This window comes from Camelus bactrianus, unplaced genomic scaffold (assembly GCF_048773025.1).
Source record: "Camelus bactrianus isolate YW-2024 breed Bactrian camel unplaced genomic scaffold, ASM4877302v1 HiC_scaffold_41, whole genome shotgun sequence".
Lineage (NCBI taxonomy): Eukaryota > Metazoa > Chordata > Mammalia > Artiodactyla > Camelidae > Camelus > Camelus bactrianus.
The window spans coordinates 4,182,963-4,200,347 of NW_027413957.1; the positions used below are offsets into that span (position 1 = coordinate 4,182,963).

Consider the following 17,385-nt stretch of genomic DNA (forward strand, 5'->3'; position numbering starts at 1 on the left):
AAAAAATGATGGATGAAAGGTGGAAGACAAGACTGACAAAAGTACACACTGAACACAAGATAAAAAGTCCAAACACACTACTAATCTCTGATCTCTTACACTAGCATACTTTTAAAAGATATTCAAATGCTCTTTCATAACTATGCATGAGTGTAATATTACTTATTTCGTATCTTTTTAAACTTTTTAGCTTTAAAAATTAGGACTCAAATGAGTATATTTGGAATAGAAATAAAATTTTTAAAGAATCATTTCATTAAAGACCACACCAAATAAGCTGATTACCATTTTGATATTTTCAAAAATGCAGATTTTTGGAAATAATACTTTTATTAACCTTTAAAGCCTTAATTTCTGATCTAAAGAATAGCTAATTATTTATAAAGCCCTTTTAAATGCTTTAAAATGAGTTATTTTTCTATATGCCTTTTAAAATATCTGGACCAAAAAAATGAACTGTCTACAAATGCATAAGGTATATTTTCAATGACAGTAATGGAACATATTTAACAATGTACACCAGATTATATATCTTCAGCCTAAACTAGAAATATCAAATAAACCACTGCATTTTTCACTTCTTTAATTCTTTTAATGTGTTTTGTTTCTGATGTCAATATTTAGGTTCAGTTAAAGCAGTAATATAAAAAATAAAATTTTTTTCTATTAAGTTCCTTCAGTGCTATAATTTATTAGCATGTTTGACAATAAATAGAATGGAATTTTAATAAATTAATAAAATACATGTCATATATTTAAAGAGTAAGCAGAAGCTAAAAGAGATATAAACAAATAAATGAGATGGAAGATTAAGACGGTAATTTTTTTCATATGGAAATGGTATGAGACACAACTCAAAGGTATTTTAAGCTATATTCAATACAATATGTCAAAATTTAAAAAGTAATAATAATAAGTATTAAGTAAAGATTAATAGCACAAATTTACTTACAAGGCAATCATCAGATCACCTAAAATGGGAGATAACATGATACAAAAAGAACACGGGCTTTGTATACAACCTGGGATCTAATGCTACCTTCTTTATATTAGGTACATGGCCTTGAATGAGTTATTTAACTTCAATGAGCCCAAATTCCCTACACATAAAACAAACTTAGTACTTAACTTACATGGTTAAAACAAACTTAATACTTAACTTACAGGGATAAAAGAAACAAATGAAACCACATATTTAAAGTGCCTAGCATAGTGTCCAAAACCTAAGTGCTCAAAAAGCGTTTGTTTCTAATAACAATATACTGCTCTGACTCTCAAGCTACTATTTCCTAAAGCTATTCAAAATATTTCAGCATAATCTGAGGTCTTGATCACTACATATTTATTAACTGAACAGCGAGTAAATAGTATCCTTGTTTTATTAAAAATATGATGAAATATTAAATCAACAATTACTCTGAAAGAACAAATCCCTGTATTTTAAAATTTATTTCAAAACACTTGGAAAGATACATTTTAGGAAAACTTAAAAGAAATTAAAATGTGAAGAATGGATTTCTAAGCCACTTTTCTTCTTTCTCAGAAATATCTTTTCTAGAGAAAAAAATAAATCATTGTTTCCAAACAGACACAGATCCAGAGACATAGAAAACAAACTTATGATTACCAAGGGGTATAAATTGAGATTTCGAGATTTGCAGATACTAACTACTACGTATAAAATAGATAAACAAATATATACTGTGTAACACAGGGAACTATATTCAGTATCTTATAGTAACCTATAATGAAAAATTTGAAAAGGAACATATGTATGTATGTGTACGACTGAACATCATGCCAGACTTTGACACCACACTGTAAACTGACTATACTTAAAAAAAAAAAATTAAATTAAAACAAATCATTGTTTCATCACCCATGTTGACAGGTGGACAATGTGGGAAGATACTAAACCCTTTCACCTCAAATCTTTTATGTCTAGTTAAAACTTTCTCATCTCTAATGACCTATTCTCATTATATATAAACATATTTTAATCTACATGAATAAAAACAAATTTATAAAAATCCTCCATATTAAACTTAGAGTAATTCTTTTGCGGGGGGGTAATTACGTTTATTTTTTTATTTAAATGGAGGGCCTAAGGATTGAACCCAGGATCTTAGGCATGCTAAGCATGCACTCTACCACTGAACTACACCGTCCCATATAGAGTAATCCTTAAGTAAAATATTACTTAGATATATTTTCCCACATATATTTTTCCCAAAATATGTAAGTTTATTCTCTTTGGTCAAACTCTACTTATATAAGATGTGTATGTATAACTCCATAATTCTCAGTTGGAAAAGGTCAAAGAGGATTGCACATTAAAATAGATGTATTCTAAAACTACCATTACTGTGATTCAATTTTAGTCACCCTATTACACTTATGTTGAAATTTCAAATAACATTAAAGGAATTTTTTAATCAAAAGAGTGTAACTTTTTTTTACTAGTATTTGAGAAATACTAGTAATCAGGCAGATTTAATTAAAAGTAATTCTTATTGAACCACAGAAATAAATGACTAGATTCACCTAGGTTCAAGTATTTCTACTTTAGCATTGTTTGAATCAGGCTTTTTTCCTCATGAGATTCTTTGATTCAGACTCTCCTTAATTATACATTGGGAGCTTTCATCTGGCTTTTATAAATTCATGAACTCCCTGAAATTGTTTGAAAAGTTGTGAGATTAAATGTCACTGGGCTACAAAGATCACTTTTGGGAAATCTACACCTGAGGTTCATGAAGTCTGAAGTGTTAAGCATCATAAATTCTCACATGCCTATATGTGTTATACCATAAACTTTTACCATTCCCCCATTGATAAGATATAGGAGGAAGTAAACTAAAGAGTGACATACGTTACCTATAATATTTATACTTCATTGGCTTATTAATATGTTACCAATTATGAATAGAGTGGCTTTTAGATCACAAGCTGAAAAACTCTAAGAGATGTAAATTAAAATATCACTACAACTTAACTTTTTAAACTGAAAACATGAAAAACAAACATCCACATCACATAAGGGAGCTTAAGAACTGCACATAGTAGTAGTTATAATAAAATATCTCCTATAATACAGTAAAAAAAGAACAAAGGCTAGGATTTTTAAGAGAAATATTTACTACATATCCCAGAGCTTGTCATACACTGACATAATTACATAAGGGATTTACAGGCCAAAGTCACATGAGCAATAGAAGAAACTGAGAATGTTTATCTTGGAAGACAGAAAACTCAGAGTAAATATGAATAGTCTTCAAATATTTCATGTGGAAAAAAAGAACAATTTATTCTGTGTAATTGCTGAAAACTGAACCTGTGCATGCAAATTACAGGGAAACAAATGTCAACTCAATGGAATGGTTGACTTATGAAGAAATGTATCACCCAGCAAGAGTTGTAGATCACTTACCAGAGATGCTATAAAGGGAATTCTTGGATGCAGTGTTAGACTGGATGATTTTTAAGACTCCTTTCAACCACATAATTCAATAATTGATAAACAAAAAACAAGTCTACTAGAAAATAAGCCTTTCTTGAATATTTTTTTCTAAATATTGGTAATACAATTGAAGAAAATTAAATCACACTTCCTTTACCCAAACTGAATTTAGGTAAATTCAATTAAAACTTATTAACTAGCCTGGAGCAAATTTAACTTTAAATATCATTTCTCCACAATATACCATTTGTTAAATAGAATAATACTCTTTAATGCAAACATTCGTCTCTAAGTTTCTAGCTTCATAAAACAAAAATAAAAAATACTATCAAACCATACTGACTATATACAAATATTACTCAGACCAAATGAAAGAAAGGCAAATACTGTTTGATAGGTCTTCAGAAAAAAATCTCAAATCCTGGCTTTACTCAACAGTATACACTAAACAAGTTAACAATAATCTCATTTAAGTGCAGTGAACTTCCTTACCTCTGAGTTAGCATACTCTGTTTGTAACTTTTTGCATTCATCTTTGAGTTTTTCAGATTCTTTCTCACGTTCCAAGGTCATGTTATCCATTAGCGTTTGAACTTGGACCAGTTCTTTCTTTAGCACAGCAACATCTTCTATACCAGGTCTCTGAAGCTATGAAGCAACACATTTCCATTTCAATTAAAAATTACAGTGAAACTAAAATAACATTTTTAAAATAATTTTACTGCAAAGAAATCAAAATAAAAATAATCTTTAATGTCAATTATTAGATTCCGAACATCAAACACTAATGTCTTCCCTTCAACAGTCCTCTCCTTTTCCCGCTCTGCCTCATATTTAATAGTATTACCACTCAACGTGCAAACTAGCAAATTCATGGTTGTCCTCAGTGCTTTAATTGCTTTCCCTTCCTTCCCAAAGTACACTCACTGGTAATAACAATCACTTGATAAATGCTAAATTCTTTCATTTTCTATCTTAGGAAACTGGTAATAAAATGAAGGAGGAGCAAATATAAGCATAATTAGAGTCTGCTGCAGGTTCAATATAGTTGATTCATTTATTCATATATCTATTAAGTACTAAATAAAGGACAGGAAGGAGGCAAGAACAGATCCCAGGTTGTTAAGCCTGGGGAGAGTGCTGAAAATGGGTAGTACCAGTGACAGAAATATAGTTATGGAGGAAATATGATGACTTGATGTTACACTTGTCCAATCTGAAATCGAAGCTAGAAAAGTATCCTAAAAGTAGGTGGATTTACAAAACAAAGTTCAAAGGATGGTAAGATCAGAGATGCAGATATGAAAACTACTAAGTAAGACAGATAATATTAAGACAGAAACAATAAGAATGTTAACATCATAAATTATGTATTGTAAACTTCAATTTTTACTTTAAAATTCATATATGTAGGGGGTAAAACTATGGAGAATTTATTTCCTCCATTTTACTCAAGCTGTATTTCTAAAAAGTTTCATCAGAGTACATATTTTATTTTTCAATTTCAAATAAGGTTTATAGTCTAATAATGGTTTCTAAATTACCAGTTCAGTCTTCAGATCTTGAATTACAGTCACCTCTTTATTTAATTGGTCTGTCAGATGTGTCACTTTTTGTTCAGCAGCTTCTCGAAGACTCTTTTCTTCATCATATTTTGACTTTATATCTAACTAAGGATAGTTATATAAATATTAGTTTCATGACATTAACTTTAGGGAAAAACAGTTTTATAAATTATATTCCAGTACATAGCTATATCTGTATCTATCTATATATATATCACTCTAATTCAAATTCACATTCCTTAGATAACTATAAATATATACAATAAAATTGTGCTTCTAATTACATTAAATGATAAATTTAAAATGATCAAATGTCTTTGTCTACGTAAATTCCACACACTAAATTACTAATTAGCATTTTAATGTATACTTAATCATACATAATATTTTACCCAAAAGCATGTAGTTGAAAAAATTACATGTAATTGATAGCATAAACAAATACTAACTCTATATTATTTAACTTCTTCAAAATGTTACTTGTTAATCTTTAAGCATACCCCAAAAGAAAATTCATCTTCTGTAAAGTGAGTCTTTTGAAAGGCAGAGATGAGAGGACAAATGAAACAATTTATAGAGCACTCTGTTATCATTATAGCAACTCTCTTACCATTAAATTCCATTAATCATCACCATATTAAGTCTAACAAATGCTTTATCACACTAAAATACGATGTTTATTTCTCAAACATACAATGGTAAAAAGGTAATGAGACTGATTTATTGGCTAAAAAAATTCTGATTCATTTTACCTGCGATTTCAGTGGCAAGTTGGGCTGCTTTCTGTTCAAATAAGTCTTTCATTTGCTTAATATTAAAATTTTCTGTTTGAGCTTCTTCTAATTGTCGTTCCAAAGACTGTAGTTCTACAAAAAAAGTACAGTAGCTATTGAAACACAATATTAATTACATTTCCTAATTGTTATTACTTATATTTTAATCATTGTAGTAATTAAAGACAATCAACATGAGTCTACTATCCAATTACAAGCAGAGTATCTTCACATTTCAAGAATTAAGCATATGTTTCATTTAAGGTCAAAGTCATAATTTACAAACATATAAAACAAATGAAAGGAATACTCAGCATCACACCCAAATGACATAAATGTTTGTTTAAAGATTATTTTGATTTCATATTTCAGTTATTGTCCTAAATCTGTCAACTGACCAAAAAGGAATACATTCTCTCCTCTGATAAAATGTACTATAATATGAAATGTAATTAGAAATGTTTTAAGAACAAGCAAGGCCTTATGTAAAATAATCAACTAAAATATGCAGTAAACTTCTACTATTTCATTCTAACAAAGAAAAGAGATATCAGAGGGACATTAAATACAACAGCTAACCTCAAAATATAATTCTGATTAATTCATTGAGCATTTCTCCAGTTAAAGTCCATTACAAAGATGCTAGTTTCATCTTTCCTTCATTTCAAGAGAAAAAGAGTGCATCTCTTTAATATAGATTTAAATTTTCACTAAACAACCATATTAATGTAATATTCCAGAATTTTGTTTATAACTTCAGAATATAATGATCTAAGGAGACACTAAGATTTTCGTTAACTGATTAAATTATGAAGTTCACAGGCAACAAACATGCTGCTCAGCCTAGAATATGACTGTTAATCTTCACTGTTTTAGAGCCATGAAGTATCCACAAAACAAAATTCACGTAGCAGGCATCAGAGAAAAAGAAATAAGAAAGAATGAGAAAGATGAAAAATAAAAATGGAAAAAACAATAGCTTCAAGTAAAGTTACCTGCTGGTGAATCAGCTACTAATCCATCAGGTTTAGACTCCTCAATGAAAACAAAAGACAAATGCATTAAAAGGAAAAGACAATGCTGTTACAATTGCCAATGTGAAAAAAAAAAATCTCTGAAAGCCACAATCTGTCAGGTAAGTAGCAAGATTTTGACAAAAATTAAATTTTGGACTGCTTACATTCTTCAAGATCACTAAGGTAACACTAAGCAGACTGGCATAAAGATCTAAATACAGCTCAGTTCCTCTAAGACTTTTTGTATGTTAACATATTATTAGATTTTTAGGTCTTGCAATAGATGGCATCTTAAATCCCATAAATCCAATAACAGATAAATAAGATAAATTATTACAATTATAAATATAGATTCTAAAGCAAATACTCAAGTTAGCAGGTAAGATTCAGTCCTATAATATTTGAAAATTTTCATAAGCTAAAATAGGCCATGAAGCAATCACTTCTAAAAAATGGCTTTTAAAACATAAATTTTTAATTCAGGATCATAAACTGTCTTTAAAAGAAGCAGAAATAAAGAATATATTCCATAAGATTTAATTTACCACATGCATTAGGAATAAAATAATATACCACCTGGTCATTACTTCCATATTCTAAAAATTATATATATCTAGAAGAGTTTAATAAGGCTTCTCACAGTGTATCTGACTTTTTATTTTCCTACACATTGATTTAAGCATATTGACTATTAATAATCATCAATATTTAAAATACACTTTCCCCAATGGTAAATTTCTTATTAAGGCAATTGCACTGTGGAAGATGTATTTAATGTATTATATGTAAAACAGTTGTCTCAAATGAGGAAACAATTTCCTCTGTGTTTTCAGGTACAGAAAACAATATAGCCCATTTCTGATTGTTAATAACATCTACATAAAACATGAGTAAGTAAACTATAAGTATTTTAGATTACTAAAAACCTCTTTAATGTATCCTCAATTACAGAAGCTGAATAGTAATAAGACTCATATCTTTTTATCCATTTGTTTTTCTTCTCTAGTCCGAATGACGATTTTTGATGAAAAGATAAAAAAGGCAAAAAGACTAAGAGTCACAATGTGCTAAGATAATGTGCAAAAGGATTATTAATTCCTTTATAAAAATATTAAAGCTACTGTTAAAGGGTATCCACTTTATTCTTATAAATGAAAACTATATATGCATTAGGTAAAATTATTCTAGGATTCTTTATGTAATTTTCGTATAAAAGTCAAGATAATTTTAGTGTAAAACTCGTAATTGGATTAAGACATTTCCTTAGAAAATATATTAAACTATAAAGATTATGAAATATATGTATATATTTATATATATAGAATCTAGGATATCAAACGAAATCACTAAAAATAACCACTTCTGTTACCACAGTGACTTTTCTTTTCCTCATGTATTTTTTTTTGTAAAGTTGTATAGCATATGTATCTGTGTGTGTACAAGGACACATAAAAATTTTTATTGAGTTTTTTAAAATCTAACATTAATACAAGAGTTTTCCCATGCTTTCAAACGATCTCCACTAATATAAACTATCCGCAGTTAATAGTTCTTTCCCTCCTAACAGACATTTTAGTGATTTCCAATTTGTCACCAATTCTTTGAAGAGTTTCACTGTTGTCTGAACTTATTTATACTTTTTAAACATTTAGATATATTGTCAGAAAATAAGAATAATGTAGCCTGATATAAAAAAAAAACCAACACATAGGTAAATGATGCTTAGTGGAACACCTTTAAAGAGTTATATCTTAGATTCCCATATTTTGGTTATATTCATTTGCATTCATTAATATTAAAACGGGTATACATGCAGGATATTAAACACACAGAAACAAATTAGGAAGTTATTCATATCAGGCCACCTGCTTACAAAAAAATATTATGCTTAATTTTCAGCAATGAAAATAAACAACTAAAAACACACTTCAAGTATTTAAAAGCAATTACTTGCTGATGTAGCCCTTGAAACTTTTCTAATTCTTTCTTTCATTCTTCTGAGTACCATTTTTCTTCCTAAAGGAAAAAAATGCCTTTTAATTAGTAAATTTTAAGACTTTTTTATCTGAAACATTAAAAATAAACACGTAAAATCATTTTTATTCTTACCTTAAGTGAAGCTTGTAGGTCTTGGACCTCTTGTCTAAGTAGTGTTATGTCATCTCTAAACATACATTGGGAAAAACAGGAATTAATAGTTAATGTTCTTTAACAAGTCATGGCTAGTGACTGTATATTAGTATTCTAGTTTTCTCAATTCTTAAAAAAACTACTGTACATTTTATGCATAGTGGAATATACATATAAATCCCTTAGGAGAATAATTGTATTCCTAGAGTATGTTACTTATAAGTGGAAGAACATTTTATCACGGAAATGATAGAACTGTCAAATGCCTGAGCCAGAAACAAAATACCATTAATTTACCAGCAAGAAGTATCCATGGCTTCCTATTGCAGTTAGTATAAAATCTAAACTCACTAATAAGGACTATAAAATCTGTACAGTCTAGTCCCTGCCTTACCACTCTCCCCCTCACTCATCTAGCTCCAGCATTACTGGCTTCTTTCTGTTCTTTGAGTCTGAAATGCTATTTCCTGGCAAAACTTCACATTTTGTTCCCTTCATCTAAGAGTCAGTCTGATACAGAATAGTGAGAGACCACCCGAAGTCCTAATGCAGGAGAGATTCCATGAGAAAACACATTTGGGATTATTATTCGGGGTATAAGAAACATGTATCTTCCCCTGTTGGATTGTAAACAGCAGATAAAAGGACCCTCCTTGCTCCATGCCACTGCAATGCTGCCATGGTAGAAGACACAATAACTGAAATGAGTAGACTGAAAATACTCAAATGAATTCATTCTAGTACAAAAGGAATAGGAGAACAGGATCAGTTCTAATGATGGGGAAGACCAAGTCCACTACAGCACAAGCATATGAGAAAGGTAAAAGATAACGGGACAATACTGGTGGAAGAATTATTCTCTAGGATGGGGGTGGGGGTAGAGAGTAAAGGGACAGAATCAGCTTCATCTGTGAAACATGGTTAATGATAGGAAAGGAAGGAAATTGCCAACAAAGAAAAATGTAAAAGATGGAGAATTGAGTCCTCTATTTTTTGTACTCATTCATAAGTAAAGAATTAACTCATTGTTCCACAGAATTTGTCTACTCCAGACTCTCAAGCTGTTCAGTTTAACGGGGGAAGTAAACATGTAAACAAGTAAAAGCAATAGACGATCATCAGTTCTATGACAGAAATAAAAGCAGAGGCATAAAGACAGTGATCACTTCTACCTAAAAGCACTTCATGATGGAGATAAACTCTGAGGTAAAGTCTTTAATCTCTGAATACAGAAGTAAAATTAGATAATAGATTCCTGTGTCTTTTGTTGACTCTTAAAATTTATCTTTATCTGACACTTTCACTAATTTTCATTTCTCTGTTGTGTGTGTGTGTGTGCGTGCATCCCCATCCCTCCCTCTCTCCCAAGTGGCCCTAGGAACATATCTATTTGTAGAGACCACAAGCCAACTGGAGAAGACTTAGTCTTTACATGCATACGGACAATTGTGGGTGTGTTTTAAGTTTTCCTTACTATTTATTAATCTTCCAAATCCATGTATAAACTAAAATGATGAAGAGAGGAATTAATAACAATATACTTGAATGGCTCATAATAAATTGAATCAAATTGCAAAGAAGATAATCCAATTCAGTTTCTAATTGGGTGAACTTAGTTATTCCAATTAATCTTTTAAAAAGTGCCACTTCAACAAATTTGTGAGAGTAATTTGCCTATCAGTGTTTAGAAGGAAATATAATGAACTCTGTTTTCAAAATATCAACAGTGAGATGTTCCTTTGGAACATCAAAAGATACCTAGTAGGCAACTTGGGAGATAATTCTAGGTTGGGAATGTAGTTTAGGAGGAAGTCATAGATGTAGATATCATCACACATATAGAGGAAGAGGAATACATTAAACAGATCAAAAAAGAATGATAACAATGGTATGTTGTCTCAAAAGAGCAGAACAAAAGACAGCCAGTAAACCAAATTTGCAGAGACTGTGACATATGGTCTACAAAGATGGCTGCCATCAAGTTCTTCCCTTCTCATATGTAAAAGCCACCCCTTCACTGAAAGACAGTTTACTTCTTGGCCTCTTGAATCATAACTGGCATTGAGTAGTCTTGTGGCTACTTAAACCAATAGAATAGGGCAGAAGTGACATTCAGACACTTCTGAACCAAACCTTAAGAAGACTGACAGCTTCTGCTCCTTTCCTCTTGGAATGCTCTTTATTAGGACCTAACTGCTATCCTGTGGGCAAGTCAAAGCAGCCACATACACAGGTCCATATAAAGGAGAACTGAGCCCCCTGACATATAGCCCCAGCTGAGCTGCCAGCCAGTATCCAGTTATATCCCCCAGCCATGAATGTGAGGCCATTTTGGCCCTTCTGGCCTTTTCAAAACCCAAGTCTACATAACTTAAGGCAGAACCACCCAGTCAAATCAAAGAATCATGAGAAGTAATACACTGTTAATGTTTTAAACCATTAGGTTTTGAGTGGATTATTACACAGTAATACGTAACCAAAACAAAGGTCTACTAAGATAAAAACTGAAAATAATCCTTTTTTTTTTTTTTTTTAACTGTTGGGCTTTGAGGGAATAGTTTCAGAGCATGGTAGGGCAGAAACCAGGTTTCAGTGAGCTAAACATTGGATGAAAAGTTAAGGGTAGACTGAATGAAAATTCACGTACTAGGCACTAATTCGTAGATGAAAAAGCAGCTCTGTTAAATTGACACTAAATATAAAGGCACTTATACATGATTTAATATAAATATATATTTTATATCTATTTCTTAACAAATGACAAAAGAATGGTACCAAAATTATTAACTCATACACAAAAATCTTAAAGAGCATTAATAGTCACATGAAAAGGAAAGATTCACACATCCCAACAGCACTGGTTTTCCCACATATTTTAACAAATTAAAACAACCATATTTTATAGTTCTTTATTATCAACCATAATGTGGTCATAACCAACTATGAGCCATTTTTTAAAGAAAAACATGAAACAAATTTTTTACAAGTAGAATAAAATCAAGATTTCTCCCTTAGTGGGAATATAAGATAAAGAGTTTTCACCAATAGCAGAAGAAAAGGAAAGTTATATTGTTGAATGCCTTTCTAAGTAATTATATTTTAGCTTGATTTAATTTTAAAATGGTCAGGCAAAATTGCCAAGAAGCAGAATGTGTATGTGTGCTTGTTATTATATTGGTGATTACAAAAGAAATTTTTAAAAATAATTATTAAATTTAACTCTTGGCTAAATTAATTATTTTAATAACTTACTATAAAATCTTCTAAATAAAGTATATCATTTTTTATTAAGCAGAGTATGCTAAATATAATTTAACCTTTTGATAAATCACAACCTTCTTTCAAAACATATCCTCTGAACCATGTTGTAGATGCTGATATAGTTATTGGTCAAGGATAGAATAAGTTATAACAATAAAGGAGGAAGAAAAAAAAACAATAAACGAGGAAGCCACAATAAATGAAGACAGATTTAAATTAAATAATATAAAAACACTATTTTCAAAAACTAAGTATTCACAATGAAACAATGGTATCACACACATTCACTACATTACACTTCAAAACTATTATACTGCACCGCTTCAGAGCAAGAGCTTCTCCTCCATGACCTGAATCATTGCCAGCATCATGAACTGCCTCATAGTGTTTGAAAAGTTCATCAGCAGATCCAAGAGATTTCATACACTGGGGACATATGAAACCCTAAGAAAGAGAAAAAGGTTTCAAAATAGTATTTTAGTATTGCAGAATAACCGTTTGTATGTTATGAAATACAGTCACATGTATTATTCACACCAATGGTACCATTAAGTAAACTCTATGGTGTTAAGTCCAAATTCTGGTATTGCGCAAAGGTACGTCACTGCTTATCCTGGATGCAGTTTACAAGATACAAAGAAAACCCTTACAACCTTCTTTTAGGTTGAGTAAATTAATGGTAAGAGAGTTTTATCCTGAAAAGTCAATTCTAATCTCGAAGTCTAGTTGAGAAGATTTGTCTTCATATCCTCCATCTCTCTAGACAATCCTCTTCGTAGATAATACCTGCTCCAATCTACTTCAAAGGAATGATAACCAAAAAATTAAGAACATGAAGTACTCTGATCATTGAGAAAAAAGGTAATGTAAATAACTCATAATTACCACAGAGTTATCTACAATGGTTGAGAAGTATTCTAGTCAGTAATGCTAACCGAAGACTAACATAAAAATTTTAAATTTACATATAGCCCTGTACTTCTCTTCTAAGAACTTGTGGTTCCTCCATACCCCATTTATACTTCTGTAATTTGTCTCTTCAAAAATTAAGTTTCTTGAATTACCTTAAAAAATATATATATATAGTCTATATATATATAGTCCTGTAAAATAATAAAAACTTACAAATAATCCCAGAATGACTATATGGTTATGGCATACAAGGTCCTTCATGTGTATTACCCGAATGACCTAACCAGTCTGATGTCTGGACACCCTTCCTTACTCTATACAACATGGCTCAACTATACTGAAGTACCTATGCTTCTCTGAACACACCATGGTATCTCACATTTTTATCCTTTTGTATGTATATTGCTATTTTCCTCCAGCATTATTATTAGTGTGTCAAGTTTCTACATTCACTGCGACACACAACACAAAAAAAGATTTTAATCTATGTTTCCCTAATGGCTAGTGTAGTATTTTGAACATACCATGTATTTCTATACTGTGTATTTATTTAGTGAAATATGAATAAACCCAGTAGGGAAGAATTTGGGGGGTGGGGACAGAAGAGCTTCAATAGTTTGCAGATCACAAAGCTTCCAAGGGACAGATTGAGCTAACTAATAAAAACTCTGGATACATAAAAACTAAAAATAAATAAATAATTTGTGCTCTTTTGTTGGCTGTTACACAAGTAATATACCCTTACTTATCATTTGTGCATATTATATGGCAAAACCAAGGCTCACTGAGCATAACATTACCAGACAATGGTGTAACAAGTATATATAAATGATTATAGGAACACAGGAGGAGAGGTATCCAACTTTGGCTGTGGTAGCAGTTAATGCTTTACAAAAAATACAGATACACATACATATTGTGTATATGTGTATATATACATATATGTAGAGATATGTATATATGAGACATTAGAATTAGGTACTAAAGAATAAGTAGGAGGAAAGAGACTAAATAGAAGTTTACTTGTCAGAAATAAAGGCATTCTAAGCAAATGGAGGAGCATGAACAAAGATGAAGGAAATGGTATGAAATACAGTCGTGCTGCATTTAGGAAGCAGAGGTCTGTTCTGATTACAGAGCAAGAGTGAAGGGCAGGGGCACTATAGGTGAATGAATGCAATGATCTCCAAGAAACTCCTAAAATAAGCAAAGACAGTAGTACTGAGGCTGTGCATTTGGACATCAGAATAACGCATCAGGATCCACAGATATTTGATGCTCTGCTGAATTTGATGTCTTCTGAATGAATGAATGCTCCCAATCTATGAGTTAATCTAGCTGATGTTATGCTCTTTTTTTAAAGCCACCTATTATCTACCATCATGTTTCATAACCGCTCTATATTATGCTTTATTTGGCATTCTTGTAAACTTCTGCCCAGTAACTACTGTATCACACAAGTTAACATGCTTTTGGTGCAACAGCACATAAACCCCTATAATATTTAGCTTGTCATCTCTCTTTTGCGTCTCAGCTTCTTCTAGTAACTAGAAGGCAAATTACAGTGTTCCTCAGGGAATCCACACCCCGTTACATTATTTAATCTTCACAACTTTGGCTTCTTGACTATTGTCTCTACTTCCAGGTTTTGGCTTTAGATACCTAAGTATGCCAAAAAGCTAGTGATCACATTAAGGTATGTCATACCCTCTTAAAGCTTCTAAGTATTACCAGATTAATATTCCAGAATGAACTGATTCATCCCTAAAGAGAAATTTTAGAAATTCAGTAATAAATATTTAGTTATAGAAATATTCCACCTAAGTAAATTTTCCATGTGATTAGAGCTTTCATGGATGTTTAAATAAAACTTCAGTTTGGGGACATTTCTGATAAAAATAAATCTTCCTAAAGTACATATATGCACTTTCTCACCTTCTTAAATAGATGATATTAAACCTTTGCTTAATGTCTAAGCAGCATAAATATTAATCACTGAATGAGTATCTTCCACTCTGTGAATTCTGGCAAGCATCTTTAATTCCTGTAACCACATTTCAGTTTTTTCTAAACCCTGTTTTGTCTTTCAACAATCATTTCTAAAAATTATTCACGTGCTATTTCTAGCAATGCTAGCCTCATATGAATGGGAAGGGTATACTGGGGGGGAGTCTATTAAAACTATATCACTCATTTAAAATAAAAGTAAAATAAGCTCAGAATGAATATCTGAGAGATGTCCCATGAATGGGACTTTGTGATACTAATTCTGGATATTAAGAGATTCCTCTATTTTTTCTAAAATATTGTCAAGGGGACTGAAGTTGCTAGATAGCATAAAACACCAAATAATAAAATACTCAAAATAGCTAGCTACATTTATTTCCCTTAGTCATTCCAAATTTCTCACCAACTTACACACACACACACACACACAGGTTAAAAGCAATTAAATACCTTACTCTTAGCTTTCAGTTATCTGCAACCCTTTCTCAGATCCACTGTAGCTAAGAGCTTATCTTAACTTGATACTGATGATACCCTGTTGTACCAAGTATCCTTTCAGGTAAAAGGAAAGTTCTTATTAAGTGACAGGGAGAACAGGTTGTCACTTTTGATTCTGGCTAGCCCATAAAGAAAAGCTGACCCATATGTTCTGGAAGAAAGACAACTGGTAAAATGCTAAGCAGAGTTCCAAGACTTTTATGCCTCTATCTTTGTTCACACTGCTTCAGCTAGTTTAACTGTATCCTCCCACAGGCACCCGTTCCCCCATCACCCTAGAGAATGTCTGGTTTAAGTGTTCCCCACCAAAGTTTTTCTGCAGTTTCCCTTAAGTTGAATTAGACATTGCACTCTTTTGCAAATATGTATCATAGAAACTTCCTGGCATAGAGATCATATCTTATTTACCTTTTTTTTTTATCCCTTTTATCTACCAAAATACCTGGAACATAAGAGGTACTCTATTAATGTGTTAAATAAGTGGAGGTTTGGTGAGATTGTGTTCCTTATATGTCATTATCTCATAGGAAAAAGTAAGTGTGATTTTTTTGTCTTTCATGGTTAAAAAAAAGTTTCATTCTTTTATAAAACTTATAGAAGAATTTTTTAAAATCTATGCCTCTATTTGGTTATAGAATACTGTAGTCATTTTCAAAGGAAGAGACATAGCAGGATCATCTGAGAAACTGTTTCCAGCCTAAAAATTGGCAACAATTCCCCTCACTGGTTCCCACCCCTAGCCTTAGATATGCTTAGATATGCCCCACACACTACAGAGAAACATTTGGGTAACCCACAGTTCATGGTAAGTATGCCTCATTCTTTCCATCAGGTCTGGGTAGTCAAAACAGAGGTTGAAACAGTGGTAGACCCAGGTTCTAATGCAGTGTATTTTCCCAAATAAAGACAGTGACAGTTCACATGCAAAGTCGTCTTTAAGAGTAAAGCATTAATCTAAAACATTGTAATATATTCACCGATAAAACATTAACTAATAAAGATATAATTATTGAATAAAAAACTCACTTTATATTTCAAATTTCATGGCAAAATTTATGCAAAAATATTAACTTAAATGTTTATATTTGTTTACAGATTCACAAAGAATAGCCAAGCCAACTTCCCAAGAGCCTCTTTTCCTTATTGAAGCTTCTTTAAAGCATGCATAATTAAAGCAATCCATATTCCCTTGTAGCATAAAAAATTAAGCAACACCAAGGCCAGGAAAAACAAAGCTATTTTGAGCAACCCATAACCAAGCTGCTAAAACAAAATATATAGGACCCACAGTAACACTGGAGTCATTAAGAAGTTCCTGTCCTCTTGTCTCATTTTCAGCGTGCACTTTCTGGTAATGCTCCGACAAATCAATAGCAGTTATACATCTTTTCATACATAATGGACAGATGAAACCCTGTGAAATAACAACTTTTAGGAGGATATACATAAAGTTATTTATGAAACAAAATATAGACAGTAAAAACAGACATAACAGGAAAATAATTAGTATATCTCTTTTTAGTATATAGAAAGGAAATTTTTAAGCAGTAACTGCACGAAAGGTGAAAGACCTATCCAAAGTAGGACTTTGAAAATTAGTTTCCATCCTCATGCTACAAGTTTCCTCTGGTTCAGTATTATAGTAACCAGCTGCTTCAGTTGGAATATAACTACTCTTTTTGTTTATAATACTTCGTTCTTGCTTATCTGAGAGCCATTATTGGCAAACTAGTTTTTATTTTAGATCAAGAAATGACTGGCAG

At 31.4% G+C, this 17,385-nt stretch overlaps 1 pseudogene; it reads right to left on the bottom strand.

The window, feature by feature from the left end:
* Positions 1–17,385, bottom strand: part of LOC141576843 (early endosome antigen 1-like) — a 64,517-nt pseudogene that overhangs the window by 15,150 nt on the left and 31,982 nt on the right.